The following is a 12,087-nucleotide window of genomic DNA, read 5'->3' on the forward strand; positions in this document are numbered from 1 at the left end:
TTGATATATTCACCATGAATCTTTAGAAACCAATATTGCTGCAAAGTAGGAACACCTAATACTAAAAGTAACATAACAAATTGAAACAATCGTTCGCTATAGGTAACATTGTATAACACAAATATATCTTGGCATGAATTGTCATCACATCTAAGTTTGGAAGCTTCACATTGCATCCAATATTTCTTATTAATAGTCTAATATAAATATTTTGCTTGACCATGTACTGTATCATTCTTATCTTTTTCAATTGAATCTAATTTATTCTTCATAACTTGTAAATATATGGAACTAAATATTCCGGTACCAGTACCCAAACCTCCTGATACAGTATCACATCATGTTCTCTTTTTTTTTTTCCTGACCTTAAAATTTTTATTTGTACTAGGAAATTTAACTGAAAAATTAATCACTATTTGTTTAGATTGAGTTCCTAATTTTTGAAATGTGGAAGGAATTCTCACTAAATTATTTTTACTAGTAATATTTGGCCTATTACTAAAAAATATTATATATTCAGCCCACTAATTTCAGTATTTTTATGACAGAAAAATACTGTTAAATTACATGTTAAAATCATAGTCACTGAGTAAATATCATTAGTATTATTAAGATATGCATCATAACTATCTTCGGCTCTTTGATGAACTAAACCCAATGGTAAATGACAAAATTTAATTTCTGTTTGATTCTGCAGTAAGATAGTTCCATTATCAGCTTTTAATACATAATACGGAGGGTATCCTCTTCGGACTGGTCTCCACACCTGACTCCTAATGATGGTAAAGTTGGTATGCATATATTGTTTATTTACAAAAACGAAGTAAAACTGCCTTGTGTTCTATTAATTTTACTGCTCTTCCATGCCTGCACTTCCGATCCTAGTGTGGTGTTAACAAGTATTCCAGTGGTGGATGCATCCAAAAGGAGTCCATTATCATCACACCTGCTAACAACATCATCAGAAGTCAAATCATGTGGGGGTTGATCTATAAAGAAACAAATTACATTATTCTAGCAAATAACATTTCTCTATTGGGACATAATCCCATTTTTCCTGTCTTAGTCTCATTACAAGCACACATTGTACTTTCCTGCTGCAATTATTTTAGCAGGTTCTAGTTATTTGTTTGGATGCTGTATACAAATCTTTGCACCACTTTCAATCCCTGTTGCTTCAAAACCTTTATCACCTAGTACAGTTAACACTGTTGAGGGATTTCCCTTAGTTGTTGGCCCTTAGACTGGCATAATGAATATTTGAGCAATACGGTCTTTTGCCTGTATAATAAGATCATTATCACCTCAATTTAATAGAATTACTTTGATATCTCCTTGATAATCTGCATCAATAACTACTCCCAATACTTGAATACCTTTGAAAGCTAGTCCTGAATGTCCCAGAATGTTCTGGAGGAATCAGAATTCCTATTCCTGCTACAAACTTGACACTGCATCAGGATGTCGCACAAAACAAATACACACAGCACACAGAATGGAAATAGCACACCAGTATTTAGATATTTACAGTTACAAACTGTACAATTGATACTGAATATTTCTTCCTTTTAAAAAGCTACACAAAAGCTACACAATTTTTCCATTTCCATTTCTTGTACTTATATTTGTCACATTGTACTGTACTTGCTCTGTAAGGTGCCAACACTTTCCCAATAAATTAAAATAGCGTGAACTTGTAATGGCTTTATTTGCAAATACGTTACAAGTTAACATACAATTTAAAGGAGTCTCATCCAATTGGTCTGTTATTTAATATTTGCAAAGAACCCTGTAAATTATCTTTCTGGTTTTTATAAGTCCCTTGACCTTGTTTCTGTAATTATTCTTTCAGTTAAACATTCATCCTCTCTATTAGACCAGCAGCTTGTAGATAATAAGATATGTGATATACACTGTATACACTCAATGTTATTATTTTAACCATTCTCCTGTTTTTTCTTATTCTTGAAAATAACATATATACTACTACTGCTACTTATTAATAATGAGGTATATTTTCTCCAGCTTCCAAATTCTCCAGCTGGTCACACTGGATTATTATAATAACTGGAGGTAGTTTCACAAGAAGAGTTTTAGCTATAGAACTACAAAAGTGTTTATATTTTTACAACTATAAACATCAATCTGATAACTACCATCAGGTAAATCTAATCACATTCTGTTTGCCCTATTACTATCCTTGGACTCCAATCAACTGTAAAGGTGGCCATAGACGCAAAGATCTTTCACCGATATGCCATTAACGAGCATGGCTATATCGGGGGTAATCTGAACGTTCGGCCGTATTACGATGTGCAATGGGCTCCGGCGGGATCGGTCGGGTCAAAATCAAACCTGTCCGATCGACCAAACGACCGATCTCCGCCGGACAAAAATGTTGGCACACCCCACACACAATCCGAAAATTATACGAATCCTCGATTCATAAGATAGGAACTTTGCATCTATGGCCACCTTAACACCTTTTAGTATTGAAAATGTTTTTATTGTTTACCAAGTTAAACAAGCAGGAATTTTAACAAAAGATCAAAGCAGAACAATGAGGCACACCAATACAACTTGTAGCAAAAATGCCTAATAGGAAAACGAAGAGTAAATAAGATTGGTGAAGCCATCTATTTTGTTCAACAGATTAAAAAAAGTAAATTAAAATCTAATCATGTAACTAAACAACCAAACTAACAAACCACCAAACAGCGCTCAGCGAATGTTACTAGATTTTAAAATTGTACCAGCATAAAGCAAGGTCTGTAAAGAAAATATATAAACATCCACTGAACCTTCAAAGATTAGCTTATAAATGTAACAAGCCCAAAGTGTGTGTTTTTAAGCTAGAGTCAATTTGATCCCAGAATAATGACCAAGTTTCAGTATATTAGATGTGATTCTGCTGATTTAATCTGTATTGCTTCTTGCCAGCAGTGTTGGTTTAGGAGATATAGAATGTCTGCAAGTGAAGGAATGGACTCGGGCAGAAAATTTAAAAACAGAAGTTTCTTAGTAGCAGCTGTATACATCAAAAGTAGATTTAACAATGGGTCTGTCTGGGATTTGGATTGCCCCTTCAGTCCAGGTCCTGGGGAATCCAAATGCAGAGTTGCAAATTAAGGGTTACGTTTAATGTTAAGCTTTAGTTTTAGAATAAAAAGCTTTTCCAAGGATGACCATACCTTGCACACTTTTGGACAACACCATAAGTAGTGAAATAGGTCCACATCTAGTTGGGTATGTTTCCGACAGAAGGTCTGAGAACCCACACCTAAACACTTTTTATATGGTTTCCCATAGTCCACGTGAACCAATTTAAAATGTTGTACTCTCCAGTTTTTGGACATTAAATAAGGGGCACATTTAATTAACCCTCGATATTCAACCATGGAAGTAAAATCCTTCGACTTCGAATATCGAAGTCGAAGGATTTACCGCAAATACTTTGATTGATGGAAGGAAATATCGTTTTAATCCATCGATCGAACGATTTTCCTTCGATCAGAAAAAGCTTAGAAAACTTATGGGGAAGGTCCCCATAGGCTTACATTGGAGCTCAGTAGGTTTAAATTGGTCAAAGTTATTTTTAAAGTTTTTTTACTTCGAATCCTTAACTCAAGCTTAGTAAATGTGCCCCTAAGTGCTTGTTATATTTACTAATGGAATTCAAGAGATGGGAAGGAGTAATTGCAGATTGTAAGTAACCAGACCATTTTCAGCCACTTTCTTTAGTGAATGGGGTTGCCCGTTTCCTGGAGACCAAAATTTTTGGGAAATGAGATCTATATTTATTAAATCAGGATTTTCAAGAATATCATTCATTGACCTAGTGAGCTAATATTTCTGAAGAACATAAGATTCATTATTTTGGGCTCCAACTAAACCACTTTTAATAAACATGTACTTAAAATGATCACCTGGCTTTAGGTTGTTGTGTCTTCTAAACTCGGGCCTTTTTAGTAAGTTTCCAGTGGCAGGATCTACCATATCTTTCATCAATAAAGGTCGATTGTTTTTCTTATTAGGAAGGAAGGAAGGAAGGATAGCCCATTTTAAAAATTTTCCACAGGAGCTGTAGGGGCAAAAGGGGGTCAACATGTGATTTAGATCATGACTCAAAAACAAGAGTTTCCAGGTGGACAGCAAGTCTCTGAATAAGGGATTTGTTTTAAAAGTAATGGACACCTCCATTGTGTGAGCAACTGCCAAGATGTTAAGGTTATTTTCATGAAATATTTTTAGTTCCGGGTTAGTAAACCTTTTACCTCCTTATATCCACTCAATAAGATATGTAGTGATTGAAGCTAGATTGAAGGCCCTAAAATCTGGAACTTTCAACCCTCCTTGTTCGCTAGGACATCGTAATTTTGAAAGAGCAATTTTAGGTTTCTTTGTCCCCCAGATGGTAGATTAGTTTGGGGAAAATTAGCATCTTAAAGAAAGCTATCTTCCCTTTTAAATCCAAGGGAGAATTTACCCATTTATTGCACCTTATTAATAGCAGAAGTAAAATTCAGAGCATAGAGCTTCCCCAAATAATGAAGGAATTGCGAGCCCTAGATAAGTTAAATACCTATTTATTGCACCTTATTAATAGCAGAAGTAAAATCCAGAGCATAGAGCTTCCCCAAATACTGAAGGAATTACGAGCCCTAGGTAAGTTAAATGAGACTTAATTAAGGTCTTATTTTAATAGGTGGGATCCCAAAAAATTTACATTAATGTTCATAAGTTCTGATTTATTGGCATTAATTTTATATTCTGAAAAAGATCCAAACTCTTGGAGTAAGTTGAAGATTTCCCCCAGTGAGTCATTGGCATTTTGAGTAATCAATAACAGGTCATCAGTAAAAGCAAGTGATTTCAAATGGACTTTGTTGATTTAGATACCTTGAAAAGAAATCATATTATTTAACGCTCTAATCAATGGCTCTAGTGAGATACTGAAAAGTAATGGGGACAAAGGGCATCCTTGTCTTGTTCCTTTATGAATTTTAAATATGGAGCATTTCATTCCGGCTATTAGTACCTGGAATTCAGGAGAAGAGTATATATAACTAATAAAGCTGTAAAATGGGCCTGTAATATCAAAGGGTTCCAGGCAATCAAAAAGATGATCACAGACCACATTATCAAAAGCCTTTTCAGCATCAAGACTGTTAAAAGTGCATGGGATTTTGTGATTTTTGATATAGGAAATAGCAGAGAGAATTGCTTTAATATTCATTATGCCAGACCTCTTCCTTAGGAAGCCATTTTGGGATTCGGATATTACTGATGGTAGGATTAGAGAAAGTCTGTCTGCTAAAATCTTGGATAACAATTTAATGTCTTGGTTTAGGAGTGATATTGGCCTATAAGATGTAGGCAGTAAAGGATCTTTTCCCTTTTTAGGAAGGATTATCAGATTAGACAGTGTACTGGTTGGAAGCTTCTTTCTGGATTACAAAATGTCATTGAAGAGCTCTGTCAAAAAGGGAGAGATTTTAGTGTTCAATAATTTGTAGAAGAAAGAGGGCAAACCATCTAGCCCACCTGCTTTTTTCTTCTTCAGATTTTAATTGCATCTGAGACCTCGTCAATTAGTATAGGTTTATTTAAACTGGATAATTGTTCTTGTGAGATCAATGGCATCTGAAGTTTTTCAAAGAATTTAGTGCTATTAACGAGGTTGTAATCTGGAGAGGAGTATAAGGACTAGTTTTGATGGGTTATTGGTCAAGGAGCCCAGTTTCTCTTCACTTTTATCAGTTTAGAATTCTTATTCCAGCTTTTAAAGAGATTAACTAAGACATTATTCACTTTGGTGCTACAGTTATTCAATTTAGCTTTTGAGTAACTGGAAAAGAAGGAGTCTCTTAAAGTTAGTCAAGATTTTAGTGAAGAGGTTTTCTCCTTGAATTTTTTAACATTTTCAGGTGAAAGAAAGTATTTTAGCAGTCTTTTTGTTGCTTACTCAATTTGAAAAAGTTATCATTTACTTCATGGTAGGAGGAGATTTCACCTCTGATAATAGCCTTCCATGTTTCCCACATCAAGGGAAGGTTGCCTTTATGTAGGGAATTTTCAGTAAGGAATAGGTCCCATCTTTCAGAGAGCATTTTAGAAAATTCAGGTTGATCTGCCATCAGTACCGGGAAAGACAATGAAACAAAATCTTTTTTGGTACTAGAGATACTGTAGATAATAATTGGGGCATGGTCAGAGTGATTAATGGCACCTATTTCTGCTTTTACAGTTTTACATATTGAGTTATTGGAAATTAATATATAATCGATTCTGGTACCCAAATTATATTGAAGGTAAAAATTAGAAAATTCCCTTTCCGTTGGATGGAGTAATCTCCAAATATCTGTAAGGTTGGATGCATTTAGCAATTCATTCATCCATTTAGATTTTATACCTTGGGTTTTTAGGTTCGGATCCATTCTATCGAGAAAGTGAATATGAGTTTCATTAAAGTCCCCTCCTAAAATTAGGTTGGACTGAGGGATAGATGAGATTCTAAGATTTAAATCAGAAAATAAACTTTCTTTTGAATGGTTTGGGGCATATACAGAGACAGAAAAGTGCCATTTTCTGTCATTAATCAGGACCTCTGCATACACTAATCTGCCATACTCATCTTTATGCACTGTCAAAATTTGGACATTTGATTTACGATGGAATAGAATAGCCACTCCTCCTTTCTTTTTAATGGCTGGGGAAAAAGCTATTTAACCAACCCAGTCTATAGACATTTTATCGTTGTCTTCTTCGTTAAGATGCGTTTCTTGGAGGAGGGCTATATCATAATTTAAGATTTTAAGGTATTGAAGGATTTTCTTCTTTATATATAGTGGTTCAATCCGTTGATGCTCCAAAAAATAATATTTAGAATCATTTTGTTATATGATTAACTATTGCCTATAGATAAGTATGTATGCAGAAACTTTGAGGGTAGTTTTAGAGAAAACACTCGCTGAGCGTGAAATAGTAACTGTTGTAGTAACTGTAACATTAAACTTAAAATAACCTATGGTTAAATACCACATTTTACAAAACATGTTGTAGATTAAGACATTAAGACCTCTCTTTTTAAAAGAGAAGTTTTTGGATTTAAGATTATCTCCATCCAGTTTGCAACACCCTTTGACTATTAAGATTCAAACACCATATCATCTTCGTTGGAAGGATGTGGAGAAATTTTTATAGATGAATAGTGATGGGCGAATTTATTCGCCAGGCGCGAAGTCGCGGCGAATTTGTGCGATTCGCGCTGAGCGAATAAATTCGTGAAACGCCCGTGAAAATTCGCCGGCGTCATAAAAAAAATTTTTTCCGAAAAACGGGCGCCGGCGCCAAAAACGGGCGGCCGGCGTCGAAAAAACGGCGCCGGCGTCAAAAACGGGCGCCGGCATCAAAAACAAGACGCCGGCGCCGTTTCGCGAATTTTTCGCCGTTTCGCGAAATCCGCAAATTTTTCGGTGAAGCGAAACGGCGCAAATTCGCCCATCACTATAGATGAAAAAGGCAATCTGGATCTGGACCTTGATCTTTGAGATTTTGCCTATTTCCAACTATAATTTGTCAACTGCAGTGTTGATTGTCGATTCTATGACAGGATTTATTAGTCTAGCCACTTCTTTAGCTATTAAAGTGTCCCCTGTGTCTGACATTTGTGAAGGGATTTCTTGAGAATGCCTTAGAATGGAGCAATCTGATTCCAAACTTTTCAGAAACTTTTTGTGGGCTTTCTCATAGGTTTTGCTGTTAAACTTTGTTGCCATGTTAGCCTTTGGTATGCTGACAGCCAAAGACAGTTGACAAGTTGCAGAAAGTAATGGCCAATAGTTTTGCTTATCTTAACGTCTCCAAGTGGCTGGGTTGTGTCAAGTATTTTTGTTTTGTTTTTTTTTTCTCCCCGTTTTTTTAATAATATTTTGTTCATTTTATTTGATTTTTTAATATATTTATCTTGCCCCCTCCTCTTCTCTTTTTTCCTTTTTCCTCCCTTTAGAGGTTTAATAAATTTTTCCTCTATCACAGATTAGGGGTGTATGTATATCTGTATACAAACTGAAGTCTACCTGAAGGATTACCAACAAGTTACATAATGTTACAAAATACTACACAATCAATGTATGTGCTGTTCTGAGCATTACATGTTGTTTCTTCTCTGCAACTGTTATTACTTATTGATAAGCAATGTATCCTGTCACAAGATGTGTCTTGCTCCTATGCTATAGATCATATGCTTCTTATAGGTCAAAGTGTTCTTTGTCCTTGTACTCAATATAGTCTGTTGTAACACTACCAATAAACTGAACTTGTTATGAGTCTCACTGCTTGCTAGTGTCTCTCTGTACAAGCTCCCGGATCCGAGGAACGTACGGACGCGCTGTCTTAGGGACCCGTGGGCATCAGTAGCCGGTTACCCCAACAATCTGGTATCAGAAGTGGATTATATCAAGCGGCACGGAGGGTAGGTAAAAATCTGTCTTACTGACGATCTTTTCCTTGCCACCTGTATATGCTTAATGCTGTATCTCTAAGTATAGGGTTGGGGTACTAATGGCTTTGGTGACTATTAGAAAAAGAGGATCCCTGACGAGGGACCTAATAGGAATTTTAGGTAAATAACAGGAGTCTTTGGTAGACTCAAAAAGAATCTTTGGTAGACTCAAAAAGAGTCTTTTGGTAAGCTCAAGAGTTTGTGGTAAACTCAGTTTTGCTACTTGAGACAGGGGACCCTGAATGGTTACAGCGCTTCCATACTGTTCTTTGCATGTTGTGCATGTTATGTTGTAATGTCGTTTTGTAGTGTTTTAATGTTGTTTTAATCAACTGTATACTAAATATTCTGCAATATTAAGGATTACCGCTTGATTGAGGTGTCAGGTTTTGTCGGGACCTCTGATCCCAAGACAGCCCGCCCTTATCAGGTTTTCTTGCATGATATTTACTTCTCAAATAAATATGTTGCAATATTAAGACTTATCTCGGAAACAGATAAAAGTTTTGTCGGGACCTCTGATCTCAAGACAGCTTTATCTAGCTCCTGATTTATTGCAACTCATTTATACTATAATTTTGTGAAATTTTCCTATCATGGGAAGCAAAGGTTCTAAAGATTGCCACCACCCAATCCTGGTGAAATGTGTAAACAATTTGTGTATAGGTGTAGCCTCACAGGGGGATTTTATGTAGACCCATAGGTAGATAAAATAGCAGAATGGGGAGAAGCTTTTTCTATACTAAACGTCTTGTGTCAGTGTGGTTCTTCTGGTGTACACCCATAATCGAATTAGGACGGGAATAGATATCCTCAGGACTGTTTGTGTCCTTATCAATTTTGGTGCCCAAAGTGGGGCTGCAGGTTCTGACTGCTCATCAGCCGATACAAAGGACACAGGTCGACCAATAGAGGATGGGACGGAGACTGATCACTTCCGGGACACGGGAAGACCTATTTTTTAGTTTCTTACTCGTGTCAAACCTGCTACCTATTATTGTTCATACCTGTTGTCTAAATCGACTCCTGGCAGCGAGCAAACAGGTATTTTCTTGCCTGCAGCTCTTTATTGAACCTGTATAGAGCTATCTATTACCCGGTTTGTGTTTTGTGATATTCTCTTTCCAAGTGATTTGAATGACAGGGGAGTTTTGATGATAGAGACAGGATATCCGGACGTTGATAGGACGCTGATACAACTCTGTCTCTGTACATCATAATACCCCATAAATCCCATCGGATTAGAGGTTATGTCCTGTCCTCACTGTGTGTGTGTTCTTCTGTTTGGCATTACTGAGGGGGGCTGGAGATTGGCCAAAGTTAGACCAGGAGGTTGCCCTGAACAGTATTTAGGCAGAAAACGCCTTTTGTCTAATGTCCCAGACATTTTAGCATATCGCCTCAACGTTCACTTCCTAGTATTTAATAGCAGTCTAGGTCATAGTCTTAATGAAGTGTATGAGAAAGTCTCTATCGAATCAAATGGGAAAGTTAAAGTGATGTATTAGAAGCTCTAGCCCTACAAGAGTTGAGTGGTTGTAACTCATATGGCATACATAGAGCCATCAACTCCCTATGCTGGGAATGTTTCCCGTCATAAGTGCAGTAGAAGAAGGTCAGGTAAGTAACATACAAAAAGGTCAGGAAAATGAACTAGAATCAGAGGAAGCTAGAAAGCAAGGAAAAGAACAAGAAAAGCTGCTAGCAGAAGGGTTAAGTTAGAAAATAGTGAATAGTGAGAAGAGACAATTTATCTTTGAGTGCTGAAAACAGTAGCGCTGATACAGGCAGTTCTCAGCCTTACAGCCAAGCTCTACCCCGCCCTTAGAGAAAAAGGGGGGGGGGGAGACGGGCATCCCTGCAGCATGTCTCATTAACACAGACAGAAAACACCAAATTTCTAAAATAAACACCAGATATCCTTTTAAGGAAATTACACACACAGTATGGGCTGACTCCAAATTAGACGTTGGGTTTGTAGATTGCACTCCATACATATGCCCACATACTCAACCTATCTTTCTTAAAGATATTGAAGATATTGATTCTTCATTCAATAATAAAAATCTTAAATTGTGTACAAAGTAAATATCTTTTGGCAGCAAGACTAACAAAGTATGAAGCAGCTTTACTAACACCATCAAATCTAATGATCAAAAGATGTAATGTCCTCAACCCTGCCACACTAATACCTGAAAAAGGGGGGATGATCTGTTGAAATACATGACAAAGTGAGGTAAATGAGTTTGATAATGTAAAAGATGAACATTTGTTAAATCCTTATTGTGAATTGTTTTTTGATGGTTCTCGCTACTGTACTGAGGATGGTAAATATTATATGGTGTTGTAACATTTGTCTGATGTTTTAGTTCAGCAGAATCTACCTCCACACATGTCAGCTCAAGAAGCTGAGCTATAAGCACTCATCACATCATTTGAAGGTCAAATGGCAAACATCTTTTCTGATAGCAGGTACTGTATTGGTATTTGTCTCAACTATTTTCTGATTTGGAGGGCCAGAAATATTATGACATCATCAGGTAAACCAAATAAGAATACATATACAAATTTAGTAAAACAGCTGTTGTTAGCATTACAGCTTCCAACTGAGGTAGCCATTTTTTAAAGTACAAGCGCATACAAAGCTTCAAACTCCATAAGCTACAAGGAATTGCAAAAGCTGACGAGAGAGCCAAGTCAGCTGCCCTCTTGCCTATAATGACAGTAAGTTGCATCCTGGACATGGATATCCTGGCTACAATACAGGACTAGGCCCCTGAGATGGAAAAAGGAAAGTGGTCGAAGCTGGGAACCTCCAAGGATGACATGGGTCTATGGAGAAATGGCTTATTATACTGTCTATCAAAAGCAGTGTATGCTATGATGGCACACCTAACTCATGGACTTGCGCACTCAGGTAAGAATGCAATGGCTGCTTCAGTTCAGAAAAGTTGAATAGCACCTGGGTTTCCAGCATTTGTTGCAAAATATGTTTTTTCTTGTGTTACCTGTTTACGTCATAATCCTGGTCAGGTAGTCAAATCTCTGAGACAGCACTTTGCTAAACCAGAATAACCTTCCAGCGATTACAAATAGACTACAGCCAACTGCCTAAAGTAGGTACATATGAATATGTACTAGTATTGACATGTATTGACATGTCCTCAGGATGGCCTGAGGCATGGCCAAGTTGCTAAGGCTACAACAAAAGCAACTGCTTTGAAACATTAAATGAAGTAATCTGTAGATATTCTTTACCAACCTACATTGGATGTGACAGGGGTACACACTTTACAGGGCAGATAATGTCTTGTATAAAAAATAACCCTCAGAGTTTTGGGAAGGATTGAAAGCCTAAATGATGTTATATAAAATATACGGCTTGGAAAATAGCACTATTAAAGCATTAAAAAAGTTTAAATGACACATGGAAAATAATGATTGATCTAAGTGTGTTTTTACAGGCAACCAAAGATGAAGCTAATAAATTTAGCATTAAGCAGAAGATGGTATTTATAAAACAACTCTTAATTTGACAGATACTAACTTTAAGAAAAGTATTGGAGTGTTGGAACCTATTCTAA

At 36.5% G+C, this 12,087-nt stretch overlaps 1 long non-coding RNA gene across 2 annotated transcripts; it reads right to left on the reverse strand.

The window, feature by feature from the left end:
* Window positions 1-348: 348 nt before the first annotated feature.
* LOC121399980 lies at window positions 349-11,707 on the reverse strand. Of its 2 annotated transcripts, none has more exons than XR_005965397.1 (2): window positions 11,512-11,707; window positions 349-989 (listed from the first exon to the last, which is right to left on the reverse strand). It is a non-coding gene; the product is annotated as an uncharacterized LOC121399980 (long non-coding RNA). The 2 variants fall into 2 exon arrangements; XR_005965398.1 differs by lacking the exon at window positions 11,512-11,707 and adding an exon at window positions 3,927-4,079.
* Between the last annotated feature and the right edge of the window lie 380 nt (window positions 11,708-12,087).

The sequence above is a fragment of the Xenopus laevis genome, chromosome 2L, assembly GCF_017654675.1.
Source record: "Xenopus laevis strain J_2021 chromosome 2L, Xenopus_laevis_v10.1, whole genome shotgun sequence".
NCBI lineage: Eukaryota > Metazoa > Chordata > Amphibia > Anura > Pipidae > Xenopus > Xenopus laevis.